Source organism: Pinus tabuliformis, chromosome J (assembly GCF_031772625.1).
Source record: "Pinus tabuliformis cultivar Carrire ecotype Pingquan chromosome J, CPIR1, whole genome shotgun sequence".
NCBI lineage: Eukaryota > Viridiplantae > Streptophyta > Pinopsida > Pinales > Pinaceae > Pinus > Pinus tabuliformis.
Genome location: NC_142295.1, coordinates 819705132 through 819731240, shown reverse-complemented (window position 1 = coordinate 819731240; position 26109 = coordinate 819705132). Strand labels below are relative to the sequence as shown.

At 36.3% G+C, this 26109-nt stretch overlaps 1 pseudogene; it reads right to left on the bottom strand.

The window, feature by feature from the left end:
- Positions 1-3218: 3218 nt before the first annotated feature.
- On the bottom strand, positions 3219-4808 carry LOC149229217 (ABC transporter G family member 34-like; annotated as a pseudogene).
- Positions 4809-26109: the final 21301 nt, after the last annotated feature.

The following is a 26109-nucleotide window of genomic DNA, read 5'->3' as shown; positions in this document are numbered from 1 at the left end:
TGGAAACATGAAGAAGAAGCTTGACTAATCCTCAAAAACCTCAGTTTAATGGTAAAAATTATGATTATTGAGCTATTACAATGAAGACCCTATTTTCTTCTCAAGGCATTTGGGATTTGGTGGAGAATGGTTTATATGAACTAGGAGATGCAGCAACCTACAATGTCTTGTCTCAAGCAGAAGGAGATTTGTTGAGGGACAACAGGAAGAAGGATGAAGAAGCCCTCTTCTACTTTTTTCAAGGAGTTCATGGAAGTTTCCCAAGGGTTGCAGTAGCAACAAAGTCCAAGAAAGCTTGGGACACCCTCGAGGCAGCCTACCAAGGCATGGCAAAAGTGAAGACACAAAGATACAAATGCTAAGAAGAGATTTTGAGACACTTTGTGTGAAAGAGTTTGAAAATGTAGACCCATTTTGTACACATGTAATTGGACTGGTTACTCAAATCAGGTCTCATGGTCAGACATTTTAGGAAAGGAGAATAGTTGAGAAACTTTTGAGAGGTTTTCCAGCAAGGTTTGATGCCATTGTTGTGGCCATAGAAGAGACACCGGACCTCTCACAGTTCTCAGTGGATGAGCTTCATGCATCACTGATTTCTCATGAACATAGACTGAATAGAGCAACAAGCTCCTCATTGGAGCATGCCTTCAAGACACATGTTTCATTTGGTTAAGGTCGAGGTAGAGGAAGATCATATGCTAGAGGAAGAGGAAGAAGCCCGCACAGAGGTGGAAGAAGCAACCCTTCAAGCTCAAGTAAATTGACCTACAACATTTTGTTTTGCCATTCATTTAGCGTGAAGCTTGAGTGGTGAGAAAATTACAACGTTTCTTTTGTTTTATGAATTTATTTAGTCACTTTTATCCCCAATAATGTCTCATCCAAAACAAGGCTTGTGAAATTATCATTTCGAATAAGGTTTTCCAGGATTTCCATTTCCTAAGAATCTTTTGTGTCATTTCATGAACTAATTATTTTTCTAGTCCACAAGAATGTATAAGTTCACATATTTTATCACATTCCGAGGTTGATGAGACTGCAAGAATCAAATGTAGGTGATTGTTTAATTACATAATGCATTGGTGATTCAAGTAGAAGACTTTGAATCTCATTAATTGCATACTGACTAATTTAGAGAGATGGTTGTATGCAATGAATTTGTGCCTTATTAAATTCTAAAACATACCATAGATTTTCTCTAGAATATTTCCTCATTCATTGTCATCTCAAAAAGATCAACCCTATATTAAATCATCTTTCAGTTTGTATTGAATATTACTAACTTCATTTTGGATATTACAAGATAGTTCAAAGTCTCTAGCCTCTGTCCCAACCTCTACATTAGGAGCCTCCAAAAGTTTTGAATCTTCTTCACCCATTCTCCATATGGGATTAGAAGAATTATATACACGTTCTACAAATTTTTCCAAGCAACCATCATGAGCATTTACATTAATGGTACAGTCAAAGACTCTACTAAAAGAAACTTGTTGCCCAAGCATATATTCTTCCACTTTTCGCTGTGCAAAGAACTTAGCAACAATTTGATAGCAGTTGGAGCATAATTAATACTAATATTTTCAATCATGATCTTATGAGCTTCTTCCATGTTTTTTCTTTCCATACTACCAGTCATTGAGCATATTCTAATTTACTGCAATGGGAACAAGACTTGCAGTGAACATGTCATTGTGCAACTTTAGAGCCTTGATCATATTTCCATCCTTGTAGTATCCACAAATCATTATATTGAACAAAATAACATTTGGGATTAGATCACTATTCCACATTTCATCAAATTTCTCCTATGATTTCTTCACCTTTCCCATTTTGCACAACCCATGAATCAACATATTATATGTTGAGATAGTAGGAAAATTACCCTTTTCTGCAATCTTATACTTGAAGCAAAAATGATTCAATAAAGTTTCCTTTCTTTATATGTCCATAAATCAAAGGATTGTAAGTGAAATGTAAAACACTCAAGCTTTTATTCTTTATTTCTTGCATCAACTGCTTGACATTATCCAATTTCCCACTTATAAGCACATTGTAACTCACATCACTATAAGCCAATCCACTTGTAGTCTGCTCCAACTCAGTATTTTTTTCCTGTAACCTACCTTTTTGAAGCCACAAATAACTTGATTTCCCTTGTGGTTGGACTTGAGGATCATAACAGCATGATTGAAAACATAAGGCAGAGATTGTAGAGCTTATAGGATTGTAGAGCCTATGGGATTGTGCACAAAACCATGCCCACCTTCACCTTCTCATCTGTTGTCTCCATCTCGATTTATACATAACCCAACTGTGAAGCAATCAGACCATAGAGTATCCATGAAACAAGAGTTTCCTAGTAGTACTATCTCCACCATATAGGTATTTTCTGTTTTCAAAACTCAACCAGAGAATTTACCTTGTTAGGATCACTCAATAGGGGGATTTCCAATTGTAGTCAACATTGCAATTCAAATCATTTTCGGAAGAAAAAAATGATGAAGGGATCAAGAGTTGAAAATATGGACTTACAGGTCAAGGAATAATGAAACCACAAAAGAGATTCCATGCAAAATAAAAAACTGATGAAATGATTACAACAATATGGTAACTTGGAGTCAAGTCTACTGTCATCATTCCATAATATGTATAGTATAGCCAAGTGAAGAACATAAAGAAGAGGAACCATAAGAACTTGGGAGTTGTCCACTCAAAAGAAATCATAGAATAGACCAAGATGGCATAGACTATGGACTGTATCAAAACATAGGGCACCTCAATTGCCACCAGTAGAGATAACAAGGATGGTCATTTGATGAAATTGATCTTCACAACAAAACTATAATTGACTAGTTTTTCACATTTAGATAACCTGTCCAAGGGCATAAGGAAGTGTTGAATACATTCCAACAACTTTTTCTCTGTAAAAGATAGTTCGTTCAACCTCGATAACTGGTTGGACACTCAATGAATTGCTAACACCCAGAAAAGGTACAACATAGTACATCGATCCCATAATATTCACTAGATCTTATTATTTTTCTCTATAAAAGGACACTAAGTAATACTTGGACAACATTGAGAAGCTGAACAGAACCATGTTAAGAGAGACACAATTTACTCTGCTTACAGAGAACAAAAAAATAGTTTTCAAGGGACAAATAAAGACTACAAGTTCACTTGGAAGACATACGTGAGACTACTTTCTCAATATGCTAAGTGACTCTGTTGAATCAAATATGTAATAGACATTAAACTAATCAATGATGGAGAAAACAAAATGTCAAATTGAGGCTGGACCAGTTTTGTAAATAAGTTTATTATGCCTGTCAAGAAAGTGTCCAACCTCTTTGTTGCAAGGTCACAAAAGATGGTTCTAAACTATAGGGAAACCACTGTAGTGAAGAAAAATCGCACAACATTATAGTGTGGATTCCTCCAATATGACAAATGTTGCTTCCAAAGGCATGCTAGGCACTGAACTTTGAAGGATTGTGCATACTGTGTTGGAAAATTCAAATCCTGCAAGCTGGGAGCAGGGGTGCTTAGCTCTTTAATAAGAGCTTGATTCCATCTGAAAGCAGAACAACACATCAGTCAAAAAAGGTTTAAAAAAAATTGCAGTCTATTCTTCGGGGCGACAAGTGACAAAAAAATAGAAAAATCAGATATGCACAATGAAAAAGCTCTTTCTCAAACAAGTTCCTACAATTACATCTAGACATACTCATAAAGTGTTGATTTTCTGTAGATTTCAACAAAGTCCACACCAAGCCTTTCCTCAACAACTATGGAACTCACTTCTAGTGCCCATGTCGTTGGATTGTATCCTTCTATAATCTGTGGTACTTCTAGAACGACCTAACCAACCAAACAAGAATCAGACAAGATCACTATTTTCTACCACGGATTGATAATGGTAAGCACAATCATTTACTAAATAGCTTATAAAATACAATAAAAAAATCACCCTTACCTCAAAATACTCAATGAGTTTATGAGAATGATGACCCAAAGGACCTGTGTAGATGATTTGGCCACCCCTTTTCAGGAGCAAGAGCTGCAGTTCAAGAAATCAATAACAATGAAGATTTAGAAATTATTGGTTCTCTAGAACCCTGCTTTTTTCTAGCCCTTTGCACCCATTTCCTTTTGTTAAGCCAAGAAAAGAAACATAAAAAAATGTTGTTTGTTTCACATTGCATAGATTGATCATGAAAGATTTTGAATTGACCTCATCAAAAGATTGAAAGTTATCAATGTTGGGTTGGTGGATGGCACAAACAACTGTTCAACCTGTATTGACTATGTTGTGAATAGTACACATAACTGTTGTTGCAGCACGACATCTAGTCCACAAGTTTGCTAATCCATGAAGATTATAGAAGGATTGGAAACTAGTTCTACTATTATGGCTTCTCTTCCTTTGCTCTATAGAAAAACTTGTCACTCCATGCAACCCTACAAGAGCATCTCTCAAAGGAGTGAGCTCCACAAGCTCCATGACTTTTGCAACAAAAATCTGTCATTTATTGTAACAACAAAAATCTGTGAGCACAAGTTGTTTGCATGATCTCATTAACAAGGGAATATTTCACTCGAGTAATACATGAAAAGGGGAAATCTAGACCAACCATTCTAGTTTTCTCATCAACCTCGCAAGGAAGACAGAGCCATGTAGAATACATGAGTGATTCAAAGACTGTGACATTTCTAGAGCGGATGTCGTTTTGTTCACAGTATCCTGAAATGCGAGCAAGTGTTTCTTTCTTCTTGGGGAATCCAGAGATGCTTATGAGTTTCATGTCAACCTTGCAAAATCAAATATTCAGGCTTTCAACATGTCTGAGGAGGAGGCATCTAATACTACTATCACATATGAAGAAGAGGTGGTAAAAATGGTGATGTCCTACACTTACACTGGAGTAGTATCCTCTGGCCCATGCTTCAGTGTAATCCCAACAACAAAATCAAGGTGGAATAGAACATACAAAGGATCAGAAACACTATAGAAAAAATGTTTCCAGGTCAACTTCCAAGATAGGCCATGTATCCAAGACCTACCTCTTGATGTTTAGGCTCTCAAACAACCAAAAATCCTCCTCCCTAAAAGTTTGTTACAAGCCCTAGTTTTTTTCTCTAGCCTCAAAAGGACCAAATTTAAGGAGATAAATTTATCTTGGAAGTTGACCTGGAAACGTTAGATGGGTAGTTGTCAATAGATGGGCAGAGAGTTATGAGTCTGGTCCCATTGCCATTCCCTGATCACACGCTATTGAGTAACCTGGGGTCTTGGCTCGCTTACAAAACTTCAGGATTACATGTTTAGGCATGGTTAAAAGAGTGGATTCAAGAATGAAAACACATTGTTTCCCTGGATATTAGCCCGAGGTACGAGAGTCTCAAGGTCTGTATAGTGCCTGGACATATAAGATTAGTTGCGTGCCCTGTTCCCAACATTGGTTTAATTATCATGCATTTTAGTGGCTAGTTTTTGCATCATTTTGTAATCCCTGGGAGTCATAACAAGGGATTTACTCTCCTGTTGTGAGCTACTTAACACTTTTCCATATTAAATAGTATCTGGTAATCTTCTCAACAGTTTGGTTGTATGCCACCCCATTGTATGGATAAGTACTGACAAGATAGAACCTTTGTAGGCAACCTTAGTATGCAGCCTACTGTCTAAAATGGGACCTATCATCCAACAATACAATACCCTTGCATGACATATCATCACAATAAATAAATTGATTGCTTTTAGCATGGATGGTACATATGAGATCATTGGTTCACTGCCATGTTTTACCATAGAAGCATAAGGTAGCATTACAATATGTAGTTAGCAATGTCATAGTCTATTATTAGACTCATCAGAAGATAATTCATGTGATGCTACTAGTGATTCTCACTAGGCATCATTGGTTACCCCATGAATTGCAAGTACATGCTGCATGGATAGTGGTACTCTTAGAGGTATTGAAATAAGGCTAAGCACTAGTATGCCACTTAACATGAGTGTGTTATATCCAACATTATTGGTAAAAGGCATTAGAGTCCTTAATTCAATCCTAATGAAACAATAATGTGGCCTACGATTTACCTCACTATCTCATGCACAAAGATCACAAGCCTACTATTGTTTCTAAACTTGTCCCTAATTGTTTCATAATTTAACACACCTTATCAGTGGTTGTGTAGCTGGTATGAGTAGACTAAATCTAGCATGGATACTGCTAGTCAAAAAACCATATTTGCTTCATGTACTAGATAATTTACTATGAGGTAAATATAGCCATAAGACCTCTGATATAATAAAGGCTTTTTCTATCAATGTGCTCACAAAATGTTTTTTGTGTTGGTAATTTTTTTAAAAGGGACTCGTTATGTATATCTAGAATATAATACAATAGGATCTTCATGTGAATTGAGATCAGATCTTTAGATCAAGTAACCATTGAATGTGAGGAAGTCAATCCAATTATTATGATGAAAACCAGCTAACAAGATTTGCAAGATAATAAACTAAAATGAATATTATTAGTGTTTTGTTTCTTCAGATTGCATTGACTCACTTAGATAGCAGACTTGTTGTAATGAAATCAAATCAACCACATTTGCAAAATTAGAAAAATAAATCATTTCCTTCTCCCTTAAATGGAAGATTGTAAACCAATTAGGTAGTATTCATTGTTATTTAATGGATGGGAAATAATTACATCTAGGCCTTAATCTCAATCCATTTAAAATTTCTTCCCTTGATAGTATACTATGTATAATCTCTTATTCTGGTTGATGAGTGGTAACATGCTCAAGGCTGATATATCACAAAATTATTACCTCGTTACATCATCGATTTGCTTCTATGTGCTTAAAATATTTGCCAAAGATGTATTTTTTCACCCATTTAATGTCAATGTATATTTGCTAGAATATACACATCAAGATGTTGTTAAGATAGTGTTTTGTGTTAAATGAATTACTCATCACAGCATGGTGTCAAGATATATAATTAAGTGCTTTGTGTTGAATGCATTATTCATTTCAAAAAAATAAAAATAAATTAGGGGTTATTACAGATTCCATGGAAAGCACATTATGGTGATGAGTTTTTCTAAGATGAGTATGAGGTCTGGAAATACAACCCTATAAAGAGACCAGCAAAAGTCTGCCAAAGTCGGAAGTTTGATGCTTGGATGTAAGATATATTCTATCAATTTTCTTACAATATCATTTTGGGTTAATGGTTTTCTTTGGCAAGATTCTTATAGACCTCAGCTAGAAGAAAGAATACTTAAATGCTTCGTTTAAAATACTTGTATCAAAGTTGCGATCCACTCCTTAGTCAGATCACAAGAATGTATCAAAGGATAATTATGATGGATATTGAAGGAGCCACGTCACCTACAATTTCAGCGATGAAACTCACAATATGATCTTCAATCATACAAAACTATTGATATGCCTTCTGATCTAGGAAATCCATCTTGATATTTCAAATGACAACATCATAATTTGGGTTATGGCTCAAAGAAAGATAAGGTAAATGCTGAAATTTGAAGTGTGAGATAACAAACCTGTGTTTTTCCTTGAAAATATTGCATTGTGTTCAGAAGGAGGATGTGGAAAATCTCATGAAAGTATCACGCCGTTTGTTGTCATGAACATTACATTGTCAAGTAAAGGACCTGGAAGATGTAGTGCATTTGGTTATTGCTCGTGCCAAGGGCATTTGAAGGATGGAACCCATTTTTGTTCAATCTTGAAAGTTAAGAATTTGAAAGAAGGAAAAAGATCACTATCAAAGCACATTGTGATGGAGAATTTTCATCGTTTGACATAACAAGCTTATAATGAAGAAAAAGGTAGAGTCCTCTTTCAAGTTTGGAGACAAAAGTACTCTCAAGAAAGATGAGTTATTTGCAAAATTGAATTATTACTAAATGATATGATAAAGGATGAGCTACTTGGATTGAAAAGGTCAAAATCAATGCTCAACTGAAAATACATAGTTGCAGGAATATCCTTACTAGTACTGCTAAAGTAGTAACCAAGTAGGCCATGGGTCTATCATATTTATCTCTTGATGAAGACATATCATTAGAAGATCCATGATCTTGACTCATTCGCGTAGTCTGATATCAAGATGAAATATCATTTGATTGTTTTCTAAGGCATTGGGACTCTATGATTTTTTGGAAATTTGGCTATGAAAATGAAAATTGGCACATTACAAAGTCTAACTGGACTTGCAAGGGGTGTAAAATGTAATTAGGATTTATCCTAGAAGACTAGAAGTCTTGAATGTAAAAATCCTAGGGTTTGTAGATAAAACCCTAGATCTAGATTAATATTTTCACTGAAACAAGAAACCTTAGCCTGTGCAAGGAAGGAATGCCAGCATGTTTATGATGAGGACAAGGATGATAAAATTGCAAGATGGATGCAAGAAGGCTAAGATTAAGAGGGAGCTAGCATTTCCTATGATCCTCAAAATATAAGTAACTTATACCTCTCTTCCTTGATTATTGTTGTTAGCTAGCCTCTTTTCTTTGGTTCTCTTTGCTGGGTTATAATCGTTCTTCCATGACCTCCTGGTGAGGATTGCAGGTACATAGAGAAGGTTTCCAAGGCTCTGGAAACAAATGGAAGAAGTGGAAGAATAAAGTAAAGCTTATGACAACAGGATATTCCTATTATTGGTGATGCATTGAGAGATATTATACTATATGTGATGTTAATCTTAGAGGGAGGAGGGAGATCCACAAATATGAAGTATACCTTGATTGTGCTGAAGGGAAGTCAGTGGATATTTCCAAACAGATCTACAAGATCTAGCATGTAGCATATGGCAATGTTACTACAAAATCTAGTAGGCTTTGGAGAGAGACACCCTACAAGATTAAAGGCTAGACTACGTGCTAACAATGGGGTGTAGGCCTAATGTCACCTCAGCCAAAACCCCTACTCTTTACATACTTTCACTAATGGGAGGAGTCTTAGTACAAGGGAGATCACTTAAAATGGATATGCTAGGTATAAGGTACAACGTGATCAAGCCACAACTCATTCAAGAGAGAGACTCAATAATGTTTCAGAGCTTCAAGGAAGCAAAACACTCACTAAGAAAAGCCTTAGAAATCAAGGTTCAAGACCTATGGTTTGGAGGTTTTTCAATGGTGATAGGTGTTCAGAAGGTCAAGAACAAAGGGAAATGGCTCCTTGCAAATATATTAAGTTATTCCAAGGCTCATGAAACCCTTAACAAAGTCCTCAAGTCGAGGGAGAAGAAACTAGGGTTTCCCTCCTAGGGACAATTTGAGTGGATACCCACCAAAATGATAGTTCATGTATCCAAGACTCACCTCTTGATGTTTAAGCTCTCAAACAACCAAAAAGCCTCCTCCATAAAATTTTGTTCCAAGCCCTAGTTTTTTTCTCTAGCCTCAAAAGGACCAAATTTAAGGAGATATATTTATCTTGGAAGTTACCTAGAAACATTAGACAGGCTCAGATATTTGGGCTTAGATAGCATAAACATTAAACTCTGTAACCTCATAAAACACAAGAAGGGAAAAGCAGAGTCAAAATATGTAATAAATATTGCCCTCTCATATCAGTAACAGCCTGGAAGAGAGGAAAATTTCAGAGTTAAATGTGAAGAATATCAATAGATAAAATTGTTTTAGAGAAATTTCAAAGCGTAAGCTCATTGAGCAATTGAAGTTCCAGTCTTCATTATCTAAGGAACTTGGGTTTTGGTTTTGTGGTAAAATCCTCCAAACAGGTGGACTAGAGAAAATTGTGATAACAATTCAGATTTTAACTACCTGTGTAGTTTGGAGTGGAAAGGGCACCAAATTGGTGTCATTTCTTAGGAAATATGAATGAGGCCTTTGATAGGGAGGGGCTAAGAAAACTAGTATTGACGTCCTTATTGTCACAGATCCAACCATTGATGAAGTTGACCCGTAGTATCCAAGTGCTAAAAAGGATGACCCAGGTTGAGGGATAGTTTGTGGCGTCCGCTATTGTTGCCTCTGCTGCTATTTCTGCCTATGTAAACCCCAGGATTTCATTGAATTAGACCAGGGTAACAATTTGTTAGAAACAAATGTTGCAACCCACTCTGATACATTGGAAATTCCTAATGTAGGAATGTTGTTATCCCTTGGGATATCACCTTTAATCCATTCCTCTACACCTCTCTCAAGTTCTTTAAATGGGGTGGGCACTTGCTGAGATTCTATTCTATGTATAGTTCTATCATTTGCACCAGCCACATTTGCTACAATAACTTCCCTAGATAGTTCTAATGGCAATGGAAATGGCTCTTGTAGAGAGCTCCCAACACAATCACCAACAAGAAATCTATTAGCTGCAATAACATCCCTTGAGAGAGAGGAGGATGAAGGTGAATCATAAAGAGAGACCAATATATTCCTCTGCAGAAAAATAGACATAATTAGGGGAAAAATCCTAGAACCAGACGATGGTAGAGTAGGACGATGCAACTGTTTCTGACAATGATGATTGTGACTAGAACTGAAGCTGGAACAACCTCGTGCAGGAAAATCATAAGAAATCCATCATGATGCTCCTCTATCCCAGGGTTCATAACGTTGTTCTTCAACATAATGGATTCTACTCTCTCTCTGGGTGAGCATCTTTCTCTTGGATGTTGAGTGTTGTTGTTTTAGCTGTTGGGCCAATTGTATCTTCTTAGACCTATGATGTGCAAATGCCCTGGAAATAGTGATTTTACCCTACTCATAATTACATTTTACCTCTGTTGGTGTCTGTGAGCAAAACCCAAGTTGGTGTTCCACTACCATCCCAAAAAACTAATAAAATTAGCATTTATAGATTAGACATACTAAACTATTTAGTAGCAAGGAAGAAAAACGTTTCTCAAAATTCACAGGATAACACAAGCCCGAAACTATAATACCTATTATAAGAAAAATACAACTTCAACTATATGTAAAATAGTAAAATTTTAAGAAGCACTTACATTGTTTTAAACTACTAGGCAATCCTGGCAATATTCTTCAACTATTCCTTTTGGTTATGTTCCTCTAATGCACCTGAATACCCAGCCAGGACTCGGCTAAGAGAATTGAGCAACTTCGCATACAATAATTTGGTTTTATCAATCTCATTTAAGAATTTGAATCTGTGATCATGAGAAGGAAGTTGGTAACATCACTTTATCGACCACGTCTCTTCCACTCCCAAATTTTTCGATTAAAATACCTGCTATGGTATTGCCTGGTAGTTAGGTATTGACACAAAATGGGGTAGTAGGCACTTTTCCATATCGATTGGTAGATGATTATTTTCATATCATATTTCTTAGAACTCCCAAAGGATATCTCATGAAGATATTGCTTCTTTACTGCATGTCAAAGATTGCCTTTCCTAATTTTTATATATCTCTTATCTGTCTCCTTTCTTGCTACATAGAGATGAGAGGACTTTTAAGAGTTCCTTCTCATGAGTTTGAACGAGACATGTTCATTGAATTACCTTCTCTGTAAGGATTCTAGCAATCCCTTTTATTCCATGCAAGATAACCCGTCTATCCTATAGATCTTCTTGCATTCATGAAGTCATTTGAAAGGAAAAATGATTACAAATCTTCAACTCACATTTTCTTTAAGTGAAACTGAAATCGCATTCTGTGTCATTCAAATGTATACAAATATTCAACTAAATGTAACAACCCTCCAAGACAAAGGATGATCCTCAAAATGCAAGAACGCTTCTCCAAATGCAAGAACACTGAAGTGTGCAAGTAGAATAATGAACATCTTCATGTCGGCTCGAAAATGAGTTAAATTAAATAAATGGAAGTAACGTCGACTCAATAAAATATTCATGACAGTTCATTATTTTATGTCTACTTGCATATATGGACATAACAACTATAAATACCCATCTAGTGTTAGCGGAAATACATGAAGAAAAAATCTCGCATGCTATGAAATTTCACATATAGGAGTAGAGCTATAGTAGGGTTTGACTGCACCTTGTTTGGGTTTTAGGTGCAGTCATTATATTGGGTATATGGAGTAGGAAGGAGGAATCTCGGAAAATTTTGTAGCTCTAGGTGAGGACAGGATCTCGACATATCTCTAAGACCCTTCAAATGACTGTAAGGTTCAGTTCTCGGATCAATGTAATCTCAGATTGGACAACGATGACTTCACGTGACACAGTAATCTCTTATAGTGACTGTAAATTCCTCGCATATATCCATATAGTTTTGATCTAGGCATATATATGTGTATGTTGGTGATCTCACACTATTACAGTCTCGGCATGATAAGGAGCAGAAGTAATCATTACAGTCTCGACTTAAATAGAAAGTAAGATCTCAGTGCAGGAAAGAAACTAATCACAAGTTTGGTGGACCTAATTCATGGCATTCGGTGCATATATGTGATGGAAAGAATCTCAGAATCCTTACTGTCTTCATATAGCCTCGGTCTCACTGTCTAAGCTTAAGAAGCATCACATTGATCCTATCGTTGCCCTCACTGTCTTGGCACTTTTGTCATAAAGTACATTCTCTACTGCTCACAGTTAGCATGATGATGTTTCCAACTAGGGTACAATGATGATCCAAATATGGTCTAGCAGTAATGAAGCCCTCGGTGCATTGATCAAGGATGAAAATCAAGGTCACGATAATGATCTCAATGAAAAAGCTGAGATCACTTGTGTGGCAATCTCAAGAGACAATCATAGCACATCAATGATGTCAACAATAGTGAAGATCTCAGTGAGGTAGAGGTGTATCAAGGATCATGATCCCAATAGCAATGAAGAAGAGGATCGATGTCTTGGTCTTGGAGAGGCAAATTGTGTCAAGGGTCATGGTTTTGGTATTTGTCAGTGGAATCTCTATAAGAAGTTTTTTGCATGGGTTTTCCTCTCCAAGAGGGAGAGGTTTTGGCCCTGGCAGAAAGCCAAATATTTGTGTTCTTGTCTCTTTTGTTTTTGGTAGTAGTTTGATGAAGTAAACACACCCACTAATAATGGATGGAACATTAAGTTAAGATAAATTGTATAAATGCTTCACAAATTGTTATCATAGTAAATAAGAATCACCTTATTATGTTTGACCTAGATTCTTCAACATGGTATCAACTTCCTTCATAGAGAATATGATCTTCTAAACTCATAATTACTTTCCAATGATTTCTTTAACCAAGTTCACTTATGCCACATATATCATTAAGTAGTTAGACATAGAAAATCACAATAGTAATGCAATAATGATATTAGGATCATAAAGACACATCCAAGTACAAACGAGGCACAACTTTACACTGTGAAGACCCAAACTCGGGAAAAAGCCAACAATCTTTTCTTAGGATAAATTGTTCAATTTAGCAAAAGTACATTCTAATTTTCCAGTCAAATTGACTATAGAATCGCCACAAGAAAAATTTGGCCTTACTACTCTTGCCAAGAATTTTGGTCAACCATTGTCAATAGGGCCGAAACGCGGCCTACTGTAGCTGCCCAGAAACTCGGTCAACTGCCCAAGAAAATCGGTCAAACTGCCCCGATAGAGCATAGTCAACTGCTTCAAATTTTCAGGCAAATAGTGCCTCAAAAATTTCAATCAAAGAGTGGTCAACACTGGTCAAACTTATTGCTTCTTCTCTCTCTCCTTCACACGTGTGAACTAAAAACAAATTATTTTTGTGTTATCTTAATTGATGCCAAAAAAATGGAGGCCGAATTTGTATTTATAGTGGTCATGAGGTGCCCAAGGGGCACATCTCCTTGTGCTGGACCAAATTTAAATTTTTTGGAGGAAAATTTGAATTAAATTTCTTCTTCTTGATTTTTCTTTTAGGGTCACGACTTGATTAGATGGGAATACTAACCGTAAGAACCCAAAAAAATCAACATAGGCTATAATAAAATCTGGGAAAAAAGGCATAAAAAAGAGAGAGTTGAGAAACTGTGGGTCCATTGCATGTAATCTAACATTAACTAACTAAAGGAGAGGAAGGTGCCAACAAAATGGTGGGAAGATCATATCTGTAGCACGGTTAAGCCAAATAAGAGATAGTGTGAGAAGGTAATATCTAAGGCCACCAATTCAAGAATGCTATAGTTGTTTGGGAGGTCGTGAAATCACCGAAAATTTAGAAGCCTAAGGGAAATTATTATAAGCATTGGTTTACAAATTAATAACATGGCAGGGTTTTATTCCTGTGAGGGTTTCTCTAGCTTAAAAAATTTCTATGCATTGTGTGATGTTGTAAGTGTTGTTGTACATTTATCTGTCCAGCTTTGCTTGGGTTGCATAGAACAGAGAGATCCATATAAGCATGCATGCATGGGTATTTTCTTCCCATAGTAGTTCAATGAAATCCGCAATGAGATACATTCTGACTCGTCCACTAGAATACATATCATAAATTCATCCTTTGGTGAACATAGTTAACATTAATAAAAGCAAAATTTGATGTTAATATCGCAATTTGGACCACGAAGAGAGTAAAATGTTGGCAGGGTTAAACTCATTGTTGGTTTGATACAATACCTGTTTATGAAAATAAATCCATTTAAATGAATTCATTGAGACTTTATAAAATTTAGTGTTGGAAAACTAAGCTCTTCAAGGGCAAAGTTTAAGAGTTCAACTCAAACTTGGCAAAAAAGTTGTTGCAAAATAATTAAAAATGATGTCATTTCCTTCATTTTTTGGCATTTATTTTATACCCTAGAAAGTTTTTCCTTCCACTCATGAGTTGCACTCACTAGGGAGAAAATAACCCATGAGTACTCACAAAATCAACTCACTTCTGGCAAGTTTGACTCATGGACAGAGAGTCAGACTCAGGATGGAATTAATTTGGCTTGATAGCAAGCCCAAGTATGGTTTGGCTTGGGAGTAGACTGAGTGATTATTTTCACCTATTAAGAAAATTGAAAAATCAACTTTTTATTTCAATATAAGAAGTAATCTCAAAATTATATACAATTTTTCACCAACTTTGCATGAGTGTGTATCAAAATTTGAGGCTTATATTTCATATACAAATTGACTAAACATGTCAAACAAAATAACTTCAAGCAGTATGAACATAAAATAGCCCCTAGATGGGAAGAGTACATTATCCTTTACTATTTTCCTTCACACATTTGACTGTGTAGGCATTGGTTGCAAATTCAATTGACACTTTTAACATTTCCAGCTACGTTTCTACACTTCCATTAGACTACATTTTTTGATAGCTTTTGCCAACATTTCACTGCAATTGAACCTTCAACTTTTGGCCAAATCCCATGTGCTCTTTGCACATAGTAGAGCAAGTGAAAATACATGCATGGTATGAACATATGGTATTAGAGTGTGTGTGTGAGAGAGAGAGATCCAGATAAAAAATTAGGAAAGACAGGAGTTAAAGTATTACTAAACAGATTTCACAATCAATAGAGGTACAAAAATGAAGATATGAGAATATAAACAAGTTAGTTACATGCCTGGGTGTCTAGAAATGTGAAAGCTCCCTCCAAAGAAACCTATAGTGCCCTGAATTCAAAGGGAAAATCATCTACAGATCAACCACTGTAAAGTTCAACATCACTAATTAATTTTTGTTTGCTAGACTGTGCGCTGCCAAACATGGCATCATCCCTCAGTTCTTGTGTACTTGACACTAGTGGAAATATTGAGCTTCCTTGTTCTATAGAGTTCCACATATTTTTAACCATGTCATTTATAACATTCAGATGCCTCTATAGTTCAACTTTCAACCCCCCCATATGGCAATCCAAGCTTGCTCGAAAGTTGATCTTCAGAATAAATGAAAGAACCTACGAAGATTCATCTGTGGAAGAATCAACAAGTAGGAAGAGAAACTAGGGCTCCAAGATTTGAGTAGCAAAGGGGATGGATGTATGAAATCCAATAAACTACTTTTGTTGTTTATTCCCAATGGAGAAGTGGAAACAGACACCCAAATTACTTGAATTCATTAATGGTGCTAGGATTGAGTAACTAGGCATATATGTAAATGTTAATGGTCCTGATATCTCCCAATTTGTCTAACTTGCCCACATCAAAATCTAGTTCATCTTTCTTGGCTCCTCTCATGTCTGTGAGCACTTATTGTAACCCATCATCCACAATGGTAGGTGCTAACCGCTAACCCAATCTCTTGTCTACCATTGCAACCAAATATGACTTGCAAACTAGGAAATCGGGGCCATTAGGGCCATTGCAACCAAACACAACTTGCAAACTAGGAAATTGAGGCCATTGCAAGCAGATCCAACCTCCGAACTAGAAATCGGGGCGATTGCAATCAAATTGAACTTCTCCAAACTGGAAATCGGGGCGATCATAATCAAATCCAACTTCGAAATGAGGTGAATAGGTTTTTCGGACTGTTTATCCACCTTATTTTTAGGGCTAAAATATAATAATTATTTATTTTTAAAATAAATTTTGGGCTAACTATAGAAAATGGGTGTAATATAGAAAATTCGCCCTTCCAAAATATAAAACCCCTTAAATTTTGCCATTGGGCTAAAATTCAACCCTAAAATTTTCTATGAAAGAGATGTGCAGTTCATAGGAGAGGAACCATGGGATGGAATTTTAAGAAGACAGTCAATGTCAAAGCATGTATACCACATGAGGACAAAGAGGAATTGACAACAATAAGCAATTCCTCAATAGTGACTCGCTCTACTCCTATTCAAGTGCAACAAAGCAGGAAACAAGTAACACTGTCAACAAATAATAGGATAGTTTCATGTAGTCAAGCAAGTGCTTCTCCAAGCACGCCACAAAGCGCAACACCAAGTGACATGTCAAGCCCATCTTTAGCAAGCACAAGAAGACCAAAATTCAGAAATTTAAATAAAATTTATGAGCAAGATGAAGTTGACAGTAATGTTGGTCTAAATTCCTTGTTTACATTATTTTGTCATGTAGATAACCCAATCCATTTTGAGGATGAAATCAAAGAAGAAAAATGGGTTGTGATAATGGAGGAAGAAATAGAAGCAATAGAAAATAATGGAACATGGGAGTTGGTGAACCTTCCGCAAGGAAAAGAAGTTATTGGAGTGAAGTAGGTCTATAAGACCAAGAGCAATGTCAACGGGAAGATTGAGAGGCATAGAGCGAGACTAGTTGTCAAAGGATAGAAGCAACAACATATAAGAGATTATGAGGAGACATTTTTGTCAATCGCGAGAATGGAGACAATGCATACAATTGTGGCGATTGTTGCACACCATATATGGAAAGTGTATCAAATGGATGTAAAATCAACGTTCTTGAATGGAGTGATGAAAGAGGAAGTGCATGTTGTGCAACCACCTCATTATGAGATAGAAGGAAAATAATACAAAGTGTATCGGTTGAGGAAACCTCTTTATGGGTTGAAGCAAGCACCACGTGCATGGTATAGCAGAATAGACACTTACTTGTTGGACAATGGTTTAGAAAAATGTGATGGTGAGCCTACTCTCTACATGATTCAAACAGAGTGATGGTAAGATTCGTATTGTTGATTTATATGTAGATGATTTGATTTTTAGAGGCAGTGATGATTTCCTCATCGTTGATTTCAAAGGAGTCATGATAAGTGAGTTTGAAATCACTGACTTGGGGTTGTTAATGTACCTTTTGGGCATAGAAGTGAAGTAAACAGAAAATGGTACTTTTATTTCCCAAGCAAAGTATGTAGCAGACATTTTGGAGAGGTTTAATATGCAGAATAGAAAGCCCACACTAATTCCAACTATCATAGAGTTGAAGTTGAACAAAGAAGATTGCAGTAGCAATTTCAATCTGAAATTATACAAAAGCATGATAAGCAACTTGATGTATTTGACCACCACTAGACCAGATATAATGTATACAATGTGTTCGGTGTCGAGGTTCATGGAGACACCGAAGGAGACGCATTGGCAAGCAGCAAAAATTATTCTAAGGTATGTAAATGGGACAAATGAATATGGTATTTTGTACACTGCAACAAATGATTTCAGGCTGGTTGGTTACATCGACAGTTACTGGGTAGGAAGTGTCGATGACAGAAAGAGCACATCAGGATATTCTTTTCATTTGGGTTCTGGAGCCATTTCACGGGCCTCCAAGAAGCAACCAATAATGTCATTGTCAACAACAGAAGCTGAACATGTCACCGCAACGATAACAACATGTCACGTAGTTTGGATGAGAAAGATGGTGAAGGATCTTCACCATGACCAAGAGGGAATGACAACTATTTTCTGCAACAACACTTCCAAAATTACGTTGTCAGAGCATTTTTTCTTTGACAAGAGGACTAATCATATTGATGCTAAATATCATTTTATTAGAGAGTTGAATAGCAATGATGAAATTGTCTTGCAATACTACAGGTCACATGAAAAATTTGCTAATATTTTCATAAAGCCATTCGCACGTGAAAATTTTGTTTATCTGAGAGACTATTTAGGAATTGTCAACGGCCAAAGTTGTGATTAAGGGGGAGTGTTGGAAATATTAATCCCAACCACCACCTTAAACACACTGACAACCATCATGCTTTCCGAGTCAACTTCTGCAAGTTGCAATTTTTTTTGTAGGCGGAAGGACTAAAGTTCTGAGAAGTAGTACAACACTGACCATTCCACAACACATCAAAGAGTTAAATCATTTAATGAATTTTTTAAAGATGTATGGGAAAAAATTCACTCCGTGACTGTTATCTACATTCCACAACACCTGCAAGTTCAGAAAATCATTTATTACGTAAATTTTCCCATACTGTGTATTAATGTTTTGATATGCCACCAATTAATGAGTCAAAGTTGTATGTTTTGATAAATATGAATGTAAAATTCATTTTCAAGGTTGGGCGAGAGAGAGGTGAAAGTCTGTCAGGTAGTGAAGGGAAAATCGTGGAGCAATTTCTAGTGGGCGTGTGAAAACAAGTTTTACGGAGTTTTACAGAGAGTTACTCTGCAACCCTAGTGAAACATAAATCACATTAAGGCTTTTTGCCTTTTACTTGGAGAAACAACCTCCAATTTATCATGCGAATGCATTTACATATGTTTTATAATATAATCCAAAGTTTGGTTTGTTGCGATATGGCCTTAAACCTTAATGAGTAGATTTACCGCAACCACATTGTTCAACTTTGTTTTTAGTGAGTTTTTCCTGTGTTTTATTTAAGCCTCTGTCTAGTTACGATTTTCTTGCCGCAACCTGAGATTTGACTTGCCACAACTGTTTTTTAGTGAAACTCCTCTCCTCTGCCCCTAGAATTTATTTCTAACATTTCAGAAATTGATTGAAGCCAAAATCCTATTCTCCCATTAAAAATCTTGAACAATATTTCTAATGAAAAGAATGAGGGCCAATCATTGTTTAGTAACAATACCAAAGATATAAAAAAAATTAGTCCTAAAACAATGTGCAACCTGAAATGTCCCCCACATCTATCCAACGCTAGGAATACTATATTGCATCAAGCTTGGGGTATTTAGGACATGGTGACAATAGTGACCCTGTGTAATCTCTACATTATAAAAAGGAGTTAGATAAAGTCGTTACTCCTCTTTCTTTTCTTGTGATGAAATCTCTATCAATGAGAACTTCAAGCTTTTGCAGCCCTGTCACGATGGATAACGATCAAAACATGGATGGTATGAAGATAATATGGTATCAGAAATCATCACCAATGAAAATAAGTTGGAGCATTCGCAGGTTGACAATGACGTGATGATGCTTTCTACACTGTTAGCAGCTTTGGAAACGATTTGCTAAGCTATCAAGGATCTGACCTTTCCCGTAGGTTAATTCATTCGTTAAAAGAATATCAAGCTCTGGGTAGCTCTGGGTTGGTCAGTCACATGAGGCTCTTAATTACCTGATAATTTATGCACATGGACTTCCTTGTTTTATTTATTCTAAGGAACTTCATAGAAAACACCTAACATTATCTCTATGGAACATCTTGCCTCCATCATATCCTGGATATGGACTACACATGTTTGTTTTCATAATAATTTTATTGTAAAGTAGTCATGTAAAATTACCCTTAACATCACTGCCTAGTACAAATTTAACACATAGAAACTTCTCTCGTGGTTACCCTCTTTTATCAGAGACAGGTCGTTGTGCTTCTCATCTTTCATTCATAGTTTCCCTCTTTCTCACCTCTAAGGATGAAACATGTGAAATTGAGAAGCATTGGAATGATCTTGGCACAAAAATACCAGGTGAAGTTGCGGGCAGAAATCGTTACAAAATGCAAGATGATATTTAACACACCTCTTGTAAAAATGCAACCATAGATTAGTGCTTTCACTCCATATCCAACATGGGAGTTTATTCAGCTCTCGATGCTCCTCCTTTTTCATAGATTCAAATCCCATTCAACCTCCATCCTCTATAACTTTTAACATTTTCACATATACAACAGACATAAGATGTATACCATGAAATAGACAAACAACACGATTGACAAGGATTAATCTTCTTAGCCATGAATTAAAAATTTGACTGTTAGTTTCTTCTCCAAAGATGGAGGGAAGAGGGTTTCAGGGTATGAATTATACTTACTGTCTGGCCACGCTGTTATTGGTGATAATCTCTTTGACGACCATGACTATGGCGAAATTTTTGGTGGAGAAGAACAACTTGAGAGTTCTCTCTTCGGAGAATATTAAGGGCACTTATGACAATGCTATAGGAAATTTTGGGATCCCTCAATATGAAAGAACTGTGGTTAGTATGGTTGTTTATTAGAAGTTGAATCAAAGTGGTTGTAAGAATTTTGATAGTATTAATATTTGAGTTTAAATCAAAACTGGGAGGGATTCCTAATGATGCGCTGGTTAACCTTGGAGATTGTTATTTTTCTTTGAAAGTTTGAAATGCTCAGAATGTTGGCACAACAGTTGCTCTTGTTCTGATGATAAAGAAGAGCCATTAATAGTTATGGATTCTGAAACACAACCTCAATCTGAGAAAATTGTTTAAATCAAATTCATTTGAAAACCCTCGACACATTAAATCCATCAGCACATTTCATTTATCATGACCTCGCGATGGTATATTTCTTAGGGCTTATTAAAACAAACTACCGATGAAAAACATCTGATGGCTCCTAACCCTTGACGATACATATCTGGGAATATTAAATGCAATAATTTCTCGGGGCCTATTTAAATAGGACCCGAGATTTAAACCCTTCGATGGCTCTTTAACATAAAACGATTTGTGGTTTTGATATGAATACTTTTGATTTTATAATAGTTTTGTTTTATATTGTTTGTTATATAATGTTATTTAATTATAAGGTTAATTAATTAAATTAAACGTTAATTAATTTTCTTATATATAATTTAATTAATGTGTAAATTTAATTAACTTGTAATTAGTTTAATTATAATTATAATTTAATAATTATAATTAATTAAATTTAATAGTTTAATTAATAATTTGTATAGAATTGTTGAATTTAGGTTTCTGTGATCCATAACAAGTTTATTGAGAGAGTTTTCAGAAAAAATCACATCATCATTCATTTGTCGACATGTTTTGAACCAACAAGTGTTGTTCATGGTGAGGACAAGTTGAAGAACCAGATCAAGGCTGCATGTTAAATAGAAAGAGTGCAAATCATCCAACGACTATATTTGACTAGGAAACGGCTTTAATAGACTAGAAAATGGCTAAGTTTGACTGCACTAGACCAAGGGACAGGGACAGTGAGAAATCAAAAAATAAATTTAAAAGTTAGTTATGTTATATTTGTTACTATATTTGTACTAAAGTATTTTATTGTATTTACTAATCATATAGATAAGTAAAAAAACTTATAATATTAATAGTATATGAAACATTAAAAATTAATAAAAAATTATTATAACTAACTTAGCTAGTTAAATGTGCAACAATTCCCTCTAAATAAAACCACTAGGAACATAGATTCAAGTCATTGAGATAGAATATAGTTGTTAGTTAATTCATAATTAAATAATATAATTATATGTAATTGGTAAATTAGTTCCCATCTTCTAAATCTTCATCTATGTTTGGGTTAATATATATAATATATATATATATATATATATATATATATATATATATATATATATATTATTTTAATTTAAAAAGATTTATATTACTTATTCAAATATAACCATTCAGTTCCTTATTTTTAATCTAGAAGAGAACCAGTAAAATAAAAACCAAAATACTAAAAATTGAATAAAAACCAAGGAGAATAGAAGGAATAAAAAGGAAAACAAACGATCCAAAAGACAAGTGGGAAAAAAACCAAACAGAGAAGATCTTGTTGAAAAGAACAACACAAGGTTTATGGACGGGAGGAGTGGGGGTGATTATGATGAAAGGGCAGGGATCCCACAACTGCTAATTTTCCAGCCATCATCCCTATTAAGATTTCTCGGCCTTTTTTCAATTTCTATGGCCTCCCTAAACTTTCCATGATGAAAAGGGACAGTCTTGGCAATAACATGGGCCTTCTCAATACATATGTGATGCTTAGTCTTTTCCGTGTGTTCTGCTAGGGCGGAAGACTAGGTCCTCCCATGTTTTTATGTCTATTGGGTGCTCATGAATGCTTTGATTAATAGAGCACCCAGTCTCACCAAACTAGGGGGTCCCACAGGAACAAGGAATAACATAGACACCTTTCATGTCCTTGGGGTCAATAGGCTCTTTTACCGATCTAAGGGAGCTACGGATGGTATTAAGGGGCCTGAAGGTAGAAGGAGCATTATGCCTCCTGAGGATTCTTGCAATCTTATTAGTGGTCCCCTGGATGAAAGGGAGATGAACCCCTGACACTCGATCCTTGGGGTCTTTCTTAAACCTGGGACCTTTGCTGGCTTTTATGAAAGATTTCAGACCTTGGTTCTTACTATAACGATTATTAACAAAAACGTTAAGCAAATGGGCATTCTCTTTATCAAGGTTCTTTTCATCGAAGATTCTTAGCGCACGAGTCACAACCATGTTGAGGACAGCCAACTTTTGAGCAGGGAAGTGATGGGAGCTTGCATGAAGATACTGCTTAGTATGAGTTTTCTTCCTAAACACTTGGTGGGAGAAAGAAACGTCTACATTCTTTGAAATGAGAACATCAAGGAAAGGCAAACATCCATCAACTTCTTCCTCCATAGTGAACTTTATGAAAGGGGATTGATTGTTGAGATGCTGGAAAAATACATCCAATTCTTTTGGGCCATGAGACCAGATGACACTAGTGTTGTCAACAGATCAATTCCACAACTTGGGCAGGAGATGGGCTGAGGCCAAAGATATAGATTCAAAGACTTCCATAAAAGGGTTAGAAATAACTAGGGATGGGGTGAGCCCATAGAAAACCCCCAGGTCTATCCATAAAACTCACTTTCGAAGCTGAACAATGTAGACGTGAGACAAATTTCAACCAAATGAGCAGTGTACTAAGATTAGTTAAGCGGTTGATGACCTCAATGGCCTCCTTGAATATTCTGTTTCAATGACTTGAATCTATGTTCCTAGTGGTTTTATTTAGAGGTAACTGTTTGATATTTAACTAGCTAAGTTAGTTATAGTAATCTTTTATTAATTTTATTAATATTATAGTATTAATATTGATGGCTTCAAATATAATTAATCAAATTTATTTATGAATAAATTAACTAATTAATAACAATTAAATTCTTCAATGACTTGAATCTATTTTACTAGTGGTTTTAATTAGAATAATTTTTTTTCCATTAATTAACTAACTAGATTAGTTTTTTTTTTCTAAGTAAAATTTATCTATTAATAAAAAATATAATGTACAAAGAGGCATTGACCTCTGCGGTAGTAGGGCAGCTATATGACCATTTTAAGAACAAGCCTGGATATCACGATTGCCCCAGTTGGGGAAACCAGTCCGAGAACAAGATAGGAGGATTTCATTTTACCCACACAGGGGTTACATTTCCAGTATTCAAAATTTATAACCAAAAGACAGAAAAATTCAGTAAGACAACTATAGTAAAACCCACAGTGTAGTTCAAAATTCACCACAGTAAAACAGCTCATGAAAATAGAGATTCAGAACTCGAGCTGGACACAAGACTCAAAATTGACCATAATGAAATGAGAATAAACAGAACCGAACTCTAGATCTGATATGTGACCTAGCATGCAACAGCTAGGTGGCTAATGCTGGTAGCTTCTCCTCCACGACTGGACACCAGCCATATGCTTCTGAACATGAATGCCCACCACCTGCATTGTCCTCCACTCCAGTTAAATTGTCTTTGTGGGTGGTGTTTCCTTCGAGTTCTTGATAACAACTATTGGACGGATGGTCCATGTCTCTCGGAGGTTGGCTAGAGCTTGGCTTGCCATGAAAGTTACCTGGCGGTGGAGGAGCCTGATTTATTCCCATGTTGAGCTCTCGTTCGGGGCATGGGTCAATTATCTCATGAAAATCCACCATGATGGTGGCAATGATGACTGGCCTATCCATCGAGCATCGAATGCAGAATTGAGCTTGCTGGGAGGAAGCTGTGGAAGTGATATGCTGGGCAATTTCACCTAAACGCCACACCTCGCTGGTACCCCTTCTACCACGGCCACTACGAGTGTCCGGGTATCTGCCAAGAAAGCAGGAAGTGGAAGGGCTTGGGGAAGGGGAGGCAGGCGGTGAGGTGGAGACAGAAGGGGGCAAAGCCGAAGGGCGAGTGGCGCCAGCTTGGCTACCATCACAGCTGCACCTCATTCTATGACGTTGGCGCATGATTCTCTGATGAGAGAGCTGTAGCGAGCGATGAATTGCAGGATCAAGAAGTGGGTCAAGAACAGTGGGGGGGCATGCTGAGAGGAATAGGGAAATTCAAATCTAGGCTAGAACGAGGGGCCAAGATCACAAAATGCAGGTTGGAGAGAAATGACAAGGAAAAGCGATGACCATTGCCCACATCGACGCAGCAGAGGAGTCTTCAACGTCTTGTCGTGGCGGTGTGAAGGCTTGACTCAGCTGCATTAGGTAGGCAAGAGCAATTGAGAGCTGAATGGGGGAATGCAGGGGGCTATGCTCCATAATCAGAAATTGCAGAGAATATCTTTGTTTTCCCAGCTAGTTAATGTCACTGACCTAGGCACTAGGACCTGCCTGAAGTTCCCATGGGGAAAGGCGTGAGTTGCCATGAGTTTTAGCTGCCCGCTTTTCCGACATCCGAAGGGCATTAATGATTCATCTAACACATCGCATCCAAGGAACTAACTAGATTAGTTATACTTTTAATAGACTTTTATTAATTTTTAATATTTCATATACTATTAATATTATAAGTCTTTATTTATCTATATAATTGGTAAATACAATAAATTACTTTCATACAAATATAGTAACAAATATAACATAACTAACTCTTAAATTAATTTTGTGATTTTTCCCTATCCATATCCCTTGGTCCAGTCCAGTCAAACTTAGCCACATTCTAGTTTATTAGAGTCGTTTCCTAGTCAGATATAGTCGTTGGATGATCTGCACTCTCTCTATTTAACATGCAGCCTTGATCTGGTTCTTCAACTTGTCCTAATGATGAACCACACTTATTGGTTTGAAACACATCGACAAATAAATGTTGACGAGATTTACACCAAAACCTCTCTCAATAAACTTATTATGGATCATAGAAGCCTCAATTCAACAATTATATCCCTGCACAGAAAGGCCACTGCGACTAAGGTTCATCATTTTGAATGGGCACGCTTGCAGGTTTTGAAGTTGAAGTCAGATCTGGAATTTCTTAAGAGATGTAGAGATTCTTCTATCATCACAGTTTTTCCCAGATTAGTCATCACCTTAATACTCCTAAGAACCATCGTGTCTTTCGGAAGACTAGTTTAGTATTATTGAGGTCTGAGATCCGTAGGATCCGGAGGGTTTTGGATAAGCTTTCTCGAAATCTTCTTTCACTACATCTAGAACTCTCTAGCATAATTTTTTCCTCCCTCTAGTCAAGGTTTGATGCTTGTTCAGCTCTTAAATCGTTGCGAATGGAGGATTTGTGGAGACAGAAGCGAGCCTCAAAGTTTAAGAAGTT